This window comes from Pelophylax lessonae, assembly GCF_965119305.1.
Source record: "Pelophylax lessonae genome assembly, chromosome: 4".
Lineage (NCBI taxonomy): Eukaryota > Metazoa > Chordata > Amphibia > Anura > Ranidae > Pelophylax > Pelophylax lessonae.
This window is the reverse complement of record NC_138771.1, coordinates 405688142-405706013: the sequence shown is the minus strand read 5'-3', so window position 1 is coordinate 405706013 and position 17872 is coordinate 405688142. Positions and strand designations below refer to the sequence as shown.

At 45.7% G+C, this 17872-nt stretch overlaps 1 protein-coding gene across 5 annotated transcripts in view; it reads right to left on the bottom strand.

The window, feature by feature from the left end:
• Nucleotides 1-15275, bottom strand: part of LOC309553595 (UPF0461 protein C5orf24 homolog) — a 78064-nt gene extending 62789 nt beyond the window's left edge. Inside the window, exon 1 of one of the 5 annotated variants that reach the window (XM_082254876.1) lies at nt 15074-15275. The gene's annotated coding sequence lies outside the window, so the exon portion shown is untranslated. Of the gene's footprint in view, nt 1-15067 lie in introns of all 5 variants that reach the window. The other 4 variants (XM_082254875.1, XM_082254873.1, XM_082254874.1 and 1 more) reach the window with 4 other exon arrangements.
• Nucleotides 15276-17872: the final 2597 nt, after the last annotated feature.

Genomic DNA, 17872 nt, shown 5'->3' with positions numbered 1-17872 from the left:
TGGCGGTGCTCACTGAGGCAACAATTCACACCATGCACTGGGAATGAATGTACAGAATGGGCGGGCATGTGGGATGGCCTGCCAGTCTGCGTGTAAGTGCATAGGAGATGGGACAGACCAGAAGTTCCCTGGACCATCAACCAACCTATGGGCCAGTGGGTGGTTCAGAATGGGAGTCCTAGGTCTGCCCACTACAGCAAACACAGAAAACATAAACTTTGCTTCCTTTCTAAAGAACTAAAGTGGGTAGCATACAAGACTGTTGACAGAAGGCATAATGACCACCAGTCTTATGAACCTGATAATAATGGATAAGTGCACTTTCAAAGAAAGTTTGTCTCTTTAAAGGTGACCTTTTTGATCCCACCTGCCTTTCTAGAGGTGCACACCTACCTCAAGCCAACAGCTGTGGCCTCAGTGGATTGTTTACATCCTGCACCGCAAGTCCTGTGTCCTAGTTGCACCTGAACAAAAGAGCACTGTAGAAGTTTATGGGGCATATCTACCTGTATTTCCTGCATGGAACACATGGGAAGAAGAGATCAATAGACTTCCGTAGGGCTCTACTGCCAAGGTGCAGCCAGGACACAGGGGACTTATGGCGCAGGATGTAAATATTCCCGGAGGGCTTAAGGTCCCCTTTAGAGTAGGAGGGCTTTTTCTGTATCAAAGAAGGTTTATTGCTGCCTGAATAAATGTGTATTCAAAAAAAGAAATAAAGCTATGGCAGTACCTTAATACACATCTAATACAATTTCTGCCTGGAGTTCAGCTTCAAAACTATATAATCTAAAAAAAAAAAAAAAAAACAAAATGGGATGATGCTTTCCAAGTTTTAATCCATATTTGTACTGTGCTTCTGCCAAAGAAAAAAATAATAATAATAAAAGAATATAAAATAAATGCATGAACACTTTGGTTAAAGAGACCCAGTCATCAGACTATTAGTTTTACCAAAAATATCCCCTTGGATTATATGTACATTATACTTTATTCATGTTATTTGCCTGTAATAAACTCATAGCCGTCACTCAAGTGTTCCCCTTTACCCCTCCCCAACAAAAAAAGGATAGCGCAAGTGGTAAAGGGAGGGACAGAGAAGCTGGACCAGCATGAACAAGAATTAGACACTCCCAGAAGAGGAGATGGCTATGATGTGCAAGGAAGGGGCTGTACTAGGGTACAGACTCTCCTGAAGTAGTCAAATTTTCTAACAAGTTCATATTGCAAGTGAATTAAAAAACAAAAACACACTGCAATAAAGGCTTTCTATGGTCATAAAACATTCATTTTATAACATTACCATTGTAATAATGCAAAAAATAAAATAGTTAAAAACTGACAATCCAGTATAAGCTTACTTGAAAAATCGCCTTTCATATTGTGAGTTCTGCCTGTCTGCTGACTAGACAGGTAAAGTAATATCTTGATTGAGAAGACATTTAGTGCACACAAATGGCTTCATATTCATTGTGATTATTTAGGAATATTTTTACCCCACTTACCCACCAGGCCTATTTTTGACACTTGGTGTTTCCAAGCTAAAATCTGTTTGTTTTTTTGCTAGAAAACTACTTAGAACCCCCAAACATTATATTTTTTTTTCCAGAGACCCTATAGAATAAAATGGAGATCGTGGCAATATTTTTTATCACACCGTATTTGCGCAGCGGTCTTCAAAACGCAATTTTTTTGGAAAAAAATCACTTTTTTGAATGAAAAAATTAGAAAACAGTAAAGGTAGCCCAATTTTTTCCATAATGTGAAAGATAATGTTACGCTGAGTAAATAGATACCCAACATGCCATGCTTCAAAATTGCGCACGCTCGCTGAATGGCGACAAAAAGGTCTATAGGTTACCAGCTTAGAGTTATAGAGGAGGTCTAGGGCTCAAATTATTGCTCTCGCTCTAACGATCGTGACAATACCTCACATGTGTGGTTTGAACACCGTTTACATATGTGGGCGGGACTTGCTTCTGCGTGCAAGCTACGGAGACAGGGCGCTTTATTTATTTTTTCCCCATTTATTTTATTTATTATTTTTACACAGTTTTAGAAAAAAAGAAATTTGATAATTTGTATTCCTATTACAAGGAATGTAAACATTCCTTGTAATAGCCATGACAGGACCTCTTTATTGTGAGATCTGGGGTCAAAAAGCCCTTAGCTCTCACAAAAAAAAAAACCGGACCCGCCGGCAGCAGGGAAAACGGCCGGGGAGCGGCGGGAACCTCTTCCGCCGCACCGTAAGGGTGATCCCTCGGCGAATCCGCCGCTGGGACCACCCTTACCTGAAAGATGATCGCCCATCGTTTTCAAAAATACTGGGGTTATGGCAGCTATCTGCTGCCGTAACCCCAGTATTTAGCGTCAAAATACCGATGTACAACTGCGGCAGGCGGGCGTAAGTGGTTAAATGAAAGGTCTTTCACCTTTAGTTCAGCTTTAAAGTGGTATAAAACCCAATTTAAAAATGGGATTTTTGACTTACTGTCAAATTAATTTCTCTGATGTTCATTGACAGATACAGCTTTTGATTCTTCTTAACCATTTGGGTTCTACTGCCCCCCACAGCATTAGGACACTAAGCAGGAAAAAGCTTGACTATTCCTATGGGCAGTCCCAGGGGGTATACACCCACTCTCAGCTATAGGCACGCTGTGTCCGTCAATGAACATCAGAGAAATGGATTTTACGGTAAGTCAAAAATCCAATTTTCTCTTTTGTTTATTGACGGACACAGCTCCTGATTCTTCTAAACCATTGGGACATCCCAAAGCAGCGTGAAACATGACGGGTGGGGAAAAAAAAAAAATAAAAAGCAGAAAAAAATTCCCAAGGCTAACCACAGCCAACCAGGTAACATGGAGCTCAACCATAAACTGGAGCTCACCTGAAAAAAACAATACACCCTCAAAGAGGACCAGGTTCTCTAAACAGCAGCCAGCAAAACCTTGCGGCCAAAGGAAGCATCTGCACATGCCAACACATCCACTTTTTAAAAATTTTGTAAAGACTGTGCACGGACGGCCAGGTGGCCGCCTTTCATACCTGCTTGATGATGGAAAGCCCAGGCGACACTAAGTGCCCTAGTAGAGTGCTGCTTGTCAGGGAAAGGAGGAACCTGACCCCTGATGCAAAAGGGCTGAACCACCGTCTGTCTGATCCATCTAGAAAATGGTCACAGAAGAAGCAGACAACCCTTTGTGAGGTCCATCTGTGGACCCAACTAGAGAGTCTGACTTCCTAAAAGACTCCATAGCTACCAGGTACACCCTAATTGCCCGGACCACATCCAAGGCATGCAAGGTAATTTCCTTTGGAAGTTTAGCCTGGGACACAAGGAAATCAACACAATGTCTTCATTCAAATGACAGTCAGAGACCACCTTAGGAAGGAATAACGCATAGGGGCCAAGCACCCCCTTATCCTTGTGAATCACCAATAAGGTGAAGGACAGGATAACGCCGCCGGTTCTGACACCCTGCACGCAGAGGTGATAGCCACCAAAAAAGGCCACCTTCCGAGCAGCGCAAGCAGGGAAATCTCCCAAATATTTTCAAAGGGAGGCTTCTGTAGAGCTGAAAGCACCACATTAAGATCCCAGGGCGGCAACGGAGCCCGCACTGAAGGAACCAAATGTAGGACACCCTGAAGATAGGTACGCACAAGGGAGTGTGAGGCCAAAGGTCGTTGGAAAAAGACCGCAAAGCCGATACCTGGCCTTTGATGGTACTTTAGGCCAAAATACTGTTCAACCCCCCGTTAAAGGAAGGCCAAGATCCGATCAACCGAGAAGGAGCAAGGATGAACCCCAAGAGACTCGCACCACGCAGTGTATGTCTTCCACGTACGAGTGTAGATCTTCCTAGGAATCAGACAAACCTCCATCTTTCAGCACCTAGTGTTCAACTGCCAAGCCATCAAAAGCAGCGACTGTAAAGCAGGATAGAAGATCGGTCCTTGGGACAGCAGATCCTCCCTGGAAGGAAGCCCCCAAGGAGCATCGGCGACCAGTCGTACCCGATCGGCGTACCAAGACCAACGAGGTCAGACTGGATGGAATCCCTTCTGCTTTAATCCTGCACAGGAGTCATGGCAGAAATTTGAGAGGGCTGAAACAAAAATCAGTCAGCCCACCTTAGAATGCCAGCTACTTACCGAGCCGCCAGGACACTACTTGTGCCCCCTTGGTGATTGACATAGACCATGGCCGTGGCATTGTCCAAATAAATTCATACTGGATACCCCTGAAGATGAACTGTCCAATGAGCCAGACAAAGGATGATCGCTTAGAGTTCCAGAACATTAAATCGGCAGTCTGGACACTGCCAGGGAGTCCAGACCCCCTGAGCACATCTGTGCTGAGAACGACCTCCCCACCCAGACAGGCTGGCATCCGTCCAGTACAAGGGGAGAAAGGATGTTCCCTGTCGAAGTGCCAGAGAACTAAGCCACCTAGAGACCGTGGATCCTTGTCCCATTTTACCAGAATCTCTGTAGCAGAGATCTTGTGTGGAATTGTGCAAACAGACCGCCTTGAGGGTGGACACCATCCGGCCCAGCATGTGCATACAAGCCCGGAGGGATGACCATCTACTGAACAACAAAAGCTGAATTGCCTCCTGCAATGTCTGGAGTTTTTCCAGGGGAAGAAACACTCTGGCTGAGGGAAAGGCCAGTCAGGCCCAGATAGTCCAGTTTTTTTTTACTGACAGAACCAAAAGCAGACTCCTAAAGGTTTAGAATCCAACCAAACTCCCTCAGAGCTCGCAGAGCAATCTCCAGTTGTCCATCAGAGCAGTCGGAGACTCCGCTAGCAGAAGAAGATTGTCCAAGAACCCCAGTACCGCAATCCCCCGCTGACTCAAACAATGCCAGCAGCAGACCCAACACTTTTGTAAAGACCCGAGGAGCAGAGGTGAGACCAAGGTCCACTCCACAAACTGATGATGCTCCCTACCCACGGGAAAAAACGGAGGAAGCGTTGGTGACTGGCACATACTAGAATGTGCAGGTAGGCATTCTTGATGTCGATAGAAGCAAGAAGAAATCCCCCTGACGTAGGGATGCCACTACCATGTGAACGGACTCCATGCGGAACTTCTCTACTCACACCAGCAGTTTAGTGCCTTGAGGTCCAGAATTTCAAGTACCTTGCCTTCCTTCCTGGGAACTGTAAAGAGGTTTGAGTAAAAACCCCTGAAAACGTTCCGAAATCGGAAACCGGCCCTTGAAGGCACAAGTCTTGCACTACCCCCAAAGAAACCGTAAGTGATCTGGGGACAAGTGCAGGTTGGAAGGGAAGAACCTTTCCGGAGGATAAGACTAAACTCGATCTCGTAGCCTGACCGAATAACTTTGTGGACCCATGTGTCCTATACCAGGGAGGTAAATAGACCCGGAAACCAGCGAAGACGTCCCCCACCCCAGATACGGGTAAGGGCACCCTTTGATGCAGAGGCAGCCTTGTCCCACAGGTCTGGAAGAGCCTGCTCATGGCTTGCCAGACCAGGTCCTCTTGGAACCTCCGGAGGCCCAGACTTTTGATCCCTTGTCTTGAGACCCTGAGGGATGAAAAAAAACACTTCTGAGCTGAGGAGAATAGCCCACGTCTACGACGGGGCTCCTTGCCCTTGGTAGCCTGTGGAAGAAGAGTACTCTTACCCCCTGTGAGACCCTTAAAGATGTCATCCAAGGAAGCTCCAAACAGGGAATCCCCTACAAGGGGGAGATCAGATAAGGCCTTCTTAGAAGTCTGGTCCACAGACCAGTATTTCAGCCAGATAATAATACACCGAAGGACCACTGCTGATACAGACAGCATAAAAAGCAAAGGAGCATCCAAGAGGCTATAAGCTGTAGCCCCTGGACAACTGACCCGCCAGCTCCGCAAAGACAGGGGGAAGCGATATCCCCTCCAGGTCCTGGCGTAAAAGTGTAGCCCACTCGGTCAGAGCTTGCGACACCAGGGCAATAGTAAATACCGGCCTAAGTGCCGAACCAGCCACAGGGAACATATGGCGGGCCAGAGCCTCCGCCCTCCTATCAGCTGGATATTTAAAGGCCGGGGACTACTTAACCAGAATGAAGATAACTTTATTTAAGCTGGAACCTGATGAGTCCACTACAGGTGTTAATCTTCATAAGCACACCGCAAGCAAACAGCGATTAGGAACCACTGCGTTTTGAACAACCCCACTGTTTTGTGACAATGTTGTTGAAGTGGAAAAGGGAACACCCTCGACAGTTTGGAGGGCGTGTGGGTGCCAAAAGAGACCGGCACCACCGACGCAGCATCAGCCGCAACCTCCATTTTTTAAAATGTCACTCACTGACACAAACAGTGCATCCACCAGCGCCTTTTCTTGCACGGCTAGAGGAGCAGAGGAATCATCCTCACTATCTAAACACTCAGGGTCCGTGGACGCAGACCCAGTAGAGTTGCTATAAAAGAAGAAGCCCACCCGGAAAACATAACAATCAGGGGAGGCTGCCAACTGAGATCCGGCAAAGGGGATGCCCTCAATGGAGGGCCCACGCAAAAAAAAAAAAAGCGGGTCGCCCTCCATAGAGGGCATAATAGGAAATAGCCCCCTTAACAGGGGGCTGGCCACCATAAAGCGGACGCACAGGTAGTGTACCCTGATGGTCCCGCAGCGCTAAAAAGGGGCATATGCCCCACACAATATTGGCAATGAGGCTGTCATTTAAAAAAATGAAGCGCCCCCACAGCGCCACCCCTTCCAAGGGAGGCAACAAGCTGACCACATGGCTAGCAGGTCACAAGCCACGACCCAAATTGTTGTGGAGTCCCAGCTGCAAGTGCACGGATCTCAACCCAGCAGATGCCCAAAGGGAGAGTGGGGGCTTCAGCTAAACACACTGGGGCCGCTAGTACGCTGCAGGTCACGGCCTAAATTTTTGTGGGCGCCATGCCGCTTGGACGCGAGCCCCAGCAAAGCTGACCACCCAGGGGCAGCAGTGGCTTCAGCCACCCTAAGAGGGGCCGCCACTTGTAGTTTCCGACTACTAGGCCCCAAAGCCACAACCTAAATTTTTGGCTGGATCTGGCCGCGTGAGGTGCATACCCGTGGATGGATGCTAAACTATCCGCTCCCCCCAGCCCAACAATCGCGCAGGGAGCCCAGATGACACCCCTGCCCCAGTCACCAACCCACAGGGTGGCAGGGAACCCTGCTCAACCCCCCGCTGCGCACCAGGAAAAACCCGGTCAGCAGCAACTCCAACCAGCCCCCCTTAAGAGCATATGGCAACAGCCAGCTCATAACCTCAACCAGGTAGGGGAGGGGGGCAGGGTGCGAAAGACCCACAGTGACCACTGAAATTTTATAGGAGCGGAGGGGGTGTAGGAGGGGAACCCGGGGGTCTCCCCATCCCAGGGAGGGGCCCATGTCCACCCCAAAACCCTCCAGGAGTGGAGGGGGGACAGCTACTTACCATACCAGGAACAGGGTGAGCACCTCTCTGGACAGACCACCGCTCCATCGTTATGTGGGTGCTGTCGGCCAGGAGAAACGCTGCAACTCAGGCCGAGGCCAGATTGTATGCGTCCTTGTGAGACGTTTAACTCAGAGGCCAGCCCCAATCCACGAGCTCACTGGCCAGATTGGGGGGACCCTCTGGATCTAGATTATCCAGTCCGTCGCCCAGTCCGGCAATTGAGTGTAGATTCTCACAGGAACAAAAGAACAAACATAAGAGAATATTCTATTTAAAAAGAAAAAATTGTCAGGACCAGAGATAACCAGCAAGGAACTAGGTCTGTACTCTTGACTAGGCAGAAAAAAAAAACTGAGTGCCTGAGAGAAAAAAAAACTGAGAGTCGGTGTATACCCCTTGGGACTGCCCACAGGTGTAGTCAAGCTTTTTCCTGCCTAGCGTCCTACTCCTGTAGGGGTCATTATAACCCAATGGTTAAGAAGAATCAGGAGCTGTGTCTGTCAATGAATGAAAGAGAAACAACATTTCTGTTGCAGGGGACGCCAAAAATCTGTATTTTAGTGTAGACTTCTGCGAAAATCAGTATGCCAATCACACAAGCAGGAAATAATGTTTCTTACAGGCATTCTGTGTACAGAACAACTCCAGGTAGCCATATTGCATTGAACTTCACAGAAAATTACAGAGTTGCAGATTGAAAAGGAAATGCAATTTTTAATAACATTCAGTTACAATATGACTTGTGTCGCAGTTGTATACGCTATATTATTATTTTTTATTTGCTATTTTTTTCCCCATGAAAGTAGAGTTACACTTTAACCTCCTCCCACCCGGCCACTGTATATAAACAGCCGGATGGGAGCTCCTTCGTTCTGAGTGGACATTCTCGTACGTCCCTCAGACTGAGCTCCTGCTCGCGACAGCGAGATCCCATGAAGGCTGTGATCATAGGACACAGCAAAGACATGATCGGGACATGGGCGCTGTCATTGGCCCTCATGATCACGCGATGTCTGTGTCCAATCACGCTTGTCTCTGACAGTTCTCCCGCTGAGCTCAGTGCGGGGGGGGGAGCGGGGGAATTTGCAAGATCTGCGACAGCTCTGTGTGTAAGGATGATTTCACACACAGAGCTGTCACAGATCCCACACAAACAGTACACCAAGCACCACTGTCACCCCTGTCCCCATACACATCTGTCAGTGTCCCCATAAAACATCTGTACCAATGAATAAAACATCTGTCAGTGTCCCATCACATCTGTACCAGTGCACAAAACATCTGCAATAGTGAACCATTGTGAAATCAACATCTGTCAGTGTCTGCCGGTGGTGGATCAACTCTGTCAAGTGTACCAGTATCCCACTAATAAATAATAATTTTAAAGCGCCCCCATTCTCACGTTTAAAGGCACACCTTGGTCCCGTCCACATATGTAAACAGCAATAACACCACACATGTGAGGTATCGCCACAAACGTCAGAGTGAGAGCAATAATTCTAGCACCAGACCACCTGTGTAAGTCTAAACTGGTAACCAATAAAGGCTTATAAAATGTCACCTATGGAGATTTTCAAATACCGAAGTTTGCCGCCATTTCACTAGCGTGAGCTAGTTTTATATTTAAATTTAAAGGCGAGATATGTTTGGTATCTATTTACCCAGTGCAACACCATATTTTACCGAAAATGGGTTTTATATTTTCTCCGTGCATTGAAATTCATTAAAATGTATTTTTGCATTAGTGTGTAAAACTGCGTTTGAAAAACTGCTACAAATATATAATGTTTGGGGGTTCCAAGTCTTTTTTTTTTTTTTTTACAGATTTGTACTTGTAAACAAAAAGGGTCAGAAGACAGCCTGGTCTTAAAGCGGAATTCCGGCCTCAAAAATCGATTTTGGGCCATCCGCTTGCTCTAGGTCACCTGAAAAACAAATGGATAGTTACGATTTTTTTTTTTTTGTTTACTTACCTTGGTTATTGAAGAAAATATACAGTACTCACTTTTCTTCCACTTCCTCCCTCTGCGGCCACACTTTTCTTCCACTTCCTCCTTGCATTGATTCCTGGGAGCTGAACGTAATCGCTCCCAGGAATCAATGCACCTGCACCGGCCCCGCTCGTCAGTTCCGGTGCGGGCGCGTCATTCCCTGCTAAACAGCTTCTGGGCATGCCCAGAAGCTGTGGAGGGATGACGCGCCCGCACCAGAAGTGACGAGCGGGGCCGGTGCAGGCGCATTCTGGGAGAAGAGGACACGGAAGAGGACGCGCTGGCTTCAGCTGCCCACATCCGAGATGGCAGCGCTGGAGAAGAAATTTTCAAGGTAAGTATTTCTTCTAAAAGGTAAGTGCGACCGGGACAGTACAGAGGCTATCCATTGTGGAATGTACTAGCCCTGACTGTCCCGGGGGTATTTTAAGCTAAATGTCACCCCCGAGTCCGGAACTCCGCTTTAAAGTGGATTATGACTGAAGGTGCTATTTGGATGCTGCGCTTATCTATGTGGCCAGGCTGTGAAAAAGTCTCACACGTGTGGTATCGCCATACTCAGGAGGAGTAGCAGAATGTGTTTTGGGGTGTAGTTGCAAGTATGGTAATGCCGTGTCTGAGAAATAACTTATTTTGACTTTTTCGCGAAAAAAATAAAAATAATAATTTCTTAATTTTCCAAAGAATTGTGGGAAGAAAATACAACTTCAAAAAAACTCGCCATGTCTCTTACCATATACCTTGGACTGTCTACTTTCCAAAAAGGGGTAATTTGGGGGGTATTTGTACTGTCTTGATATGTTAGAGCCTCAAGAAATGATAGGCTGTCTGTACATCAGGTGTGATCAATTTTCAGTAATTGGTACCATAGCTTCAAAAATCCATAAGGGCCCTTTTACACAGGCTTTCTGATCAGGTCCGCCTGTCAATTTATTTCAGGCGGACCCAATTGGATGCTCTATGCACCTTTATGGAGCAGCGGATGTCAGCGGTGACATCTCCGCTGACACCCGCTGCTATCCGTTCTAATGTAGTCCATGGAATCCACACGGATGCAAACCCTATTTTCCATCCATCTGGAGGATCGGATCAGATGAAAAGGATGAATCCGATTAATCCGTTTTCATCTGATCTCTCATAGAGGAGAGCGGGGATCTGACAGCTCCTTCTCTGTAAAGTAAGCAGGGACGGACCTGTCATCCGCCTGCTCAGTGGGCATCGGCGGATCGATTCACGCTGAGCAAAACAGAGTCCGCCGGGCGGAAAGCCCGTGTGAAAGGACCCTAACTTAGTTACCAAACAAATGTAGCAGTATAAATTTTGGTCAACATTTATAAAGAGAAATTACTTATTTGCAAACTTGTATAACAGAAACAAAGAAAAACGCATTTTTTTTTTCAAAATTTTCAGTCTTTTTTTATTTGTAGCGCAAAAAATAAAAAACTTTCAGTGGTGAATAAATACCACCAAAAGAAAGCTCTATTTGTGTGAAAAAAATGATAAAAATTTAATTTGGGTATAGTGTTGCTTGACCGCGTAATTGTCATTCAAATTGTACGAGCGCCGAAAGCTGGAAATCGGCCTGGGAAAGAAGGGGGTCAAAGTGTCCACTATTAAAGGTGGTTAAGGTAAGAAATGAGACGTTATAAAACAGCGCTAACAGAAAAGTGAAAAATGAATAAATACAATCCTCCAGTAATAAATATTATAAAGTGCACTTAGTGATAAAATATGGCAATAAAAATGATTATATATCAAAATTATATATATATATATATATATATATATATATATATATATATATATATATATATATATATATATATATATATAGTGCAGTAATCAAAATACTTTAGTGCTAAAGTGAATTGGTGCATAAAGGGCAGTCCAACATTATGAGTCCATTCAAATATTCAAATAAAGGGCTGGGCAAAAAAGTGCTTGAAGTGTTCCACGTAGTGATAACAGTGCTCCAAACGGCCCCTTTTGGGGATCCACTCACCAGATGCTATAAGGTAATCAAGCCTCAAAAAGCAGTAACTCTCCAAAACAGCCCTGGGGATGGATGGATCTGCATCCCACCAGACGAGCCTCCAACCTTTGCTAATGGTCCCTCTCGGTTAAGCACATGCCAATACAGAGCTGACTTTTTTTCCAAGACAGTCCTCAATCTCTTGTTAACCAAGTCAAAGGGTACCTTCCCCATCTATTTTTTTTTTTTATATATATTTTGATATATAATAATTTTTATTGCCATATTTTATCACTAAGTGCACTTTATAATATTTATTACTGGAGGATTGTATTTATTCATTTTTCACTTTCCTGTTAGCGCTGTTTTATAACGTCTCATTCTATCTTGGTTTTTACCTAAGTGGGCAGCAGCTTCAGGTAGCACTATTTTATATAATATAATTTCTAGCGTGGGTTTTAAGTTTACGTTTTCACATAAGGTAAGAAATGGCCCAAGCATTTGTATCGACGTCCGACACCCCCTTCCCCCCCAAATAGTTACTCAATCCAGCACTATGCCCGTCTGTAGCAGCTCACTCCTCTCTCTTCCTGCATTCACAGGACAGAGTCTGCAGTAAGGGCCATTGGCCTCTGCTGCGGTTAATCGGTTTCTGTGAGGAGGGAGCGCATGCTGTGTGTGTATATGGACACACACAGCCCGGCTTGGGAGCTAGCCCAAAGGTGTGCCATCAGAGGAAGCCGGTAGCACACCAAGAAGAGGAGGAGCTGAGAGCGTTAGCAGGAAACGCAAAAGAGGAGGTTTGGGGATGCTCTGTAGAATACAATTGCACAGAGCAGGTAAGTAAAAATCTGCTTGTTATTTTAGTTTAACAAAACAAGTCTTTTAAATCACTCTAAAAATGAAGGCAGTCATTTTATCTATAAACTGGTAAGCTGCAATATAATAAAATGTTTGCTTTTTTATTTAATACGGCATTCATAAGCATTTGAATAGTTGTAGTTATCAGTTTTATCTGCAATTTTTTTAAATTAATTGAAATGTATTTATTTATTTTTTTAAGTTGGTGACAGGGTCTCCTAAAGCGGTCATAAACCGCTAGTTTTTTCTTTTTAAGGGGGGAGGGGGGGGGGAAACCATAATGTTCTAGTATGCATCGCATAGTAGCACATTATGTTAAACGTACCTGAAAATGAAGCCCTCCTGCTACGAGAAGTCAGTGCCGCAGGCACCTCCATCTTTACCCGTCTTGCTTCCGGGTTCGCTGATGTGACTCCCGTGCATGGATGTAGCAGCTGCTGTTCACAGCACAGGACTCTGAGGGAATGGCATGGGCGGCTGTTCCTTCAGAGAGCCCGCACAAGTGAAGTCAGTGGCTGCATACAATGTAAATATCACCTAGCTTCCTCTTAAAAGACAAGAGTAATTCCTGAAAAAATTGAATTTTTGACTTACCGTAAAATCCTTTTCTCTGATGTTCATTGAGGGACACAGCTCCAGAATCTTCTCATCCATTGGGTTATGCTGCCCCCTACAGGAGTAGGACACTAGGCAGGAAAAGCTTTACCATGCCTATGGGGCAGTCCCAGGGGATATACTCCCACACCCTGCTATAGACATTCAGTTTTGTTGCAAGCAATGTCAGAAGAAAAATAACCCAACTCAATAGATGGGTGGGTGCTGTGTCCCTCAATGAACATCAGAAAAGGATTTTACGGTAAAATAAAAATACAATTTTCTCTTTTGTTCATTGACGGACACAGCTGCAGAATCTTCTTAACCATTGGGACGTTCCAAAGCAGTGTCAAACACGAGGGGTGGGAAAAACAGCAGAAAAAATTCCCAAAAGGCTAAACCAAGCCAACCAGGTAACATGGAGCTCAACCAGGAACAACTGGAGCTCACCTGAAAACAATACACCCTCAAAGAGGACCAGGTCCTCTCAAACAGCGGCCTGCAAAACCTTGCGGCCAAAGGCAGCATCTGCAGATGCCAGTACACCCACCTTATAAAAATTTGTGAAAGTGTACGACCAGGTGGCCGCCTTGCAACCCTGTATCACTGACGCCTGATGGCGGAAAGCCCAAGAGGCACTAAGCGCCCACATAGAAAGCGCCTTAACAGGGAACGTAGGAACCTGACCCTTGAATAAGCCTGCACCACCATCTGTCTTGTCCATCTGGGAATGGTTGCAACAGACGCGACCAACCCTTGTGAGGTCCATCTGTAAGGACAAACAGTAAGGGTGATTTCCTAAACAACTCGGTTGCCGCAAGGTACACCTTGAGCGCCCTTCTATTTAAAAAGAAAAAAAAAAATGCTAGGACCAGAGAGCATTACTCCTGACAAGGCAGAAAAAAACGGAATGCCTATAGCAGAGTGTGGGTGTATATTAGCGATCGACCGATATCGTTTTTTTTTTTTTTTAATGCCGATACCAATATTTTGGTCATCGGATATCGGTATCGGCCAATATTTTCGTACATGTAAAAACATTTTTTTTTTCCTTCAGGTACTCCTTGTGTAGGGATCTGGGGGTCTAAAAGACCCCAAACCCCTTCTTGGCACTGAAAAGCATTCAAAATGTTTTGAATGCTGTCAGTTTTTTTAAATCGGCGCTGAGTACCCGGAAGTGATGTCACTTACGGGTTTTTTACATGGAGACCGGCGCATGCGCACTTGCGGTAGGGATACCAGCTGTCACGGGGACACATCTTCATGCTACACTGGGTCTTCTCTTCGTCAGTGGTGGAGGTAGGATGCTGGGTGAGCCGTGGAAGGGGGGGGGGGGTTGGCTATGGACACCGGTACCGGGGTGATGCCTCTTGCTGCAGGCATCACCCTGGTACATGCACTTTCCCTAAATATCAGCAATATCTGTAACCTCAGGGGCCAATCCTGATATATCGGGAAAAGTGCATATCAGTGTTGCCGATAATCGGTCGATCTCTAGTGTATATCCCCTGGGACTGCCCCATAGGTGTGGTAAAGCTTTTTCCTGCCTAGTGCCCTACTCCTGTAGGGGGCAGCATAACCCAATGGTTAAGAAGATTCTGGAGCTGGGTCCATCAATGAACGAAAGAGAAAGCCGTTTTTGTTATTCTTCTATTCAGCATGGTAAGAAATGCTGGAACACAACAGGGAAAACATAGACACCACAAAAAGTTTGCTTTAGGTAAAAACATAAAAAGAAACATATTGACAAGTCGCGATGATTAGCAATGATTAGAAGATACATTGATAATGAGAGAAGACTTATATACAAGCCATCTCCATTCTCATCCACAAGTTGGACCAGCCATAGAAACAACGGAATACCAACGGGAGGCCATAAAAAGCCCTCCCCTACATGAAATCTCCTTAGAACATATAGACAGAGAACATTGGCAACAATGATGCCCGTCTCCGATCATCGGTCCATCTCTGAGCCCAGTCAGTCTCTTCCAGGTGAGAGCAGACATTGTATTACCTATAACCCTGAGTACATAAAGAAAGAGACGATCTGTACTAGCAGAAGCTGTGTGTGCCCTGGCCATAGAAAACAGCGATGGAGAATTCCTCCAGCACTGGATGTGTCGGGTAGCAGCGCTCGCCTCTCATTAGGACAATAATACATCACCAACCCCCATCATCACACCTTCACCTTACACTCGGCTCCTGCCGCCTTTATCCTGCCAGCGCTGCGGTACCAATGTGGCCGTCTTATGAAGCGGACCTTCGGCTTCCAGGCCGTCGGAGAAGCAGAGGGAGGAGGGAGAGGGGAGGATGTAGTAGAGAAGGAGGGGGCGGTAAAGATGTCAAAATCCCGAGCGCCTCACAGATTCGGCGCGGCGGCCATTTTGCGATCCTTGTGTATCCGGAAGTTTAGCGAGGCGGAGCCCGGGTCCATGTTCTGCTTTCCATTCTTCTTCATATGTGTACCTGCTGCTGCTGCTGGCTGTGCTGTACTTCCATTGCATCTATATCTTTATTACATCCTTTATACTAAACGATGGAGCCCTCAAATCATTTCTCAGGGAGCCCCTGGAGAATGTTTCTGTTTACAGCCCAGGTCACCTATTAGCATATATAGAGAAAAGAACAAAGATTGTGCTGTGTACATGTGGTAATTAAAGGATAACTAGACACAGGAATAAAAATGTAATATGTTGCAGCGTACAGTCCTTGGGCCCCATTCATCCACAGAACGCGCCTTCCCAGGCATGTTTTTATTGGCGCGTTTTCATGCAACATGAAATAGGCTGTCCGCATTTGCAAAAAAAGCTCCAAAACCTATTTGGGTTGTGAAGCATCGCATTTTTTTTTTCAATGCGTGTTTGTCACACACAGAACATACTGCCTAACCACTAATGCTGCTGTAAGCATGACATGCTTTGTAGCGTGTGTCTGTAATGCATGCAGAAACTCAAAGGTGTGAATGATAAGTGGGCACGTTTCAGGGCCCACGGCATGGGAGTGTGGCTGCCCCTAGAATTAATTAAAATCTTAATTTGTTAAGCGATAGATAGCAGGTTAAATTTAAAAAAAAAATATATATATATATATATATATATAATTCTTAGGTTAGTGTAGCTTTAATACTCTGAGGAGCTGGTCACGAGGAGTTATGGTGGGAAAACCGAGAGCTTCTTGAAGGTTCGTCACTTGTGGGTTATATAAAGCCCTGCGTGACTGACTTCTTTCTCCTCAGTGGCTTGGATCGGCTTGGCGAGCTCCCCCCCCCCTGTCGTGGCACCATTATGTGGTTTTGTCACCTTTGAATCAAGGGGGATTTTGATGAATGAATTCTTGGTTATCACTCGAGTTCTATGACTGAGTGAATTTTAATGCTTGGATTTTTAAAGTTTATTATATATTTATTCTTACTTATGTTTTTAATAGTTTATGGATGCATTTATACCAATAAAGGTGCCACAGCCATTTTAACACCATCTTGGTGTTTGTCTATGTAGCACTACTCCCTTGGGAGCTGCTGGTTATGGGTTCCCCTGGGTTACCATTAGCAACAGAATGACAGTTCAACATTTTCCCAAGTGTTTTGAGCTCAGTCAGGAAACAGTCCAGTAGCTTTGGTTTTTGTGGTTTTATTAAGAACTTGGATGGGAGAAGGGAATGAGTGGGATACTCCAACTTGTATAACTATGCACAATTAGCTGGGACGTCTGATTAATGCTGAGTAACGCTAAGTAGCACTGTATAACGTTAGTCACGGCTAGGCCGCTGCTTCACCTTGTCATAAGTAGTGAAATAGAATTTAGTGAACTTCCTGAGGTAAACTGTTCTGTGCAGCAGAACAATCTTCCGGGTCCTTCCTGGCACCCCCTTTGTTCCTATTCTTCAGGGTCAACTACACGGCACCCCCTTTAGGCCCCATTCACACTAGTGCGACTTGTCCCGCGATTTTGGACCGCAAAATCGCATGACAAGTTGTTTCCCATTATTTTCAATAGCCCCATTCACATCAGTGCGTTTTGAAGTCGCACCGACTTCAAAGTAGTTCCTGCACTGCTTTGCCACGATTTTAATGCGTTTTCATGTCCATAGACCTCAATGTAAACCCTCCAAAAACGCATGCAAATCGCACATGAATAATACAGACGCGATTTCAGCGCAACTTCTGTCCGTCTTTGTATCTCAAAGCTAAACACAAGCACCTTTTTGACCCAAGCCCCACCCAATCCTAAAGTTGCACAAAAGTCGGAATGACCACAAATCGCATCAAAATCGCAGTACAATCACGGTAAAATCGCGTCTACAAATCGCGGCAAAATCGCGCGACTTTTCAGTCGCACTGGTGTGAAAGGGGCCTAACTGTTAAACTTCCTGTGTGAGCTAGCTCCTTGATCCCCTGACTTCTCTGGAGTGGTTCCCCTCTCCTAGGCAGACCCTGTGGCAAATCCCCGAGTACTCACGACACTGTTTTTCCTGAGAGACTCTGCCACCAGCTCCACTGTCAGCACACTGGATCCTCTGCAGCTGAGCTCCACACCGGTTCATTAGGCCGACTGCCTAAACCACTTTCCTCACACCTGCAGGAGTAGAGACCAGCCGTCTGCCTCTATCTGGGACTCTGCTTCCCACCAAAGACACCCTGTCACATGCCCCATCCGCTTTTATGAGCAATCCCAGGATGCATTGCAAGAATGCCCTCCCACTGGGACTCTCACAAAAGCTGATGCGTCACTGGCTGGGTTTCCTCCAATGTCCAACAAGCTCCCACATTGGATACAGTGGGGACACTCCTTCATACCCCGTCAATCACACCTGGAAACGTGACAGGCAAACTAAAAGATCAGGCTCCCCTGTTAAGCAGCAGGAGCAATAGATGCTTTTACCTAGCACCTACCTACCTAACTAGGAGGGTGCTACGTCTATTTATTTCAAATGGTTATGAATTTGAATCGAATGCCTCGTACACACGCAACGATTATCGGCCGACCGA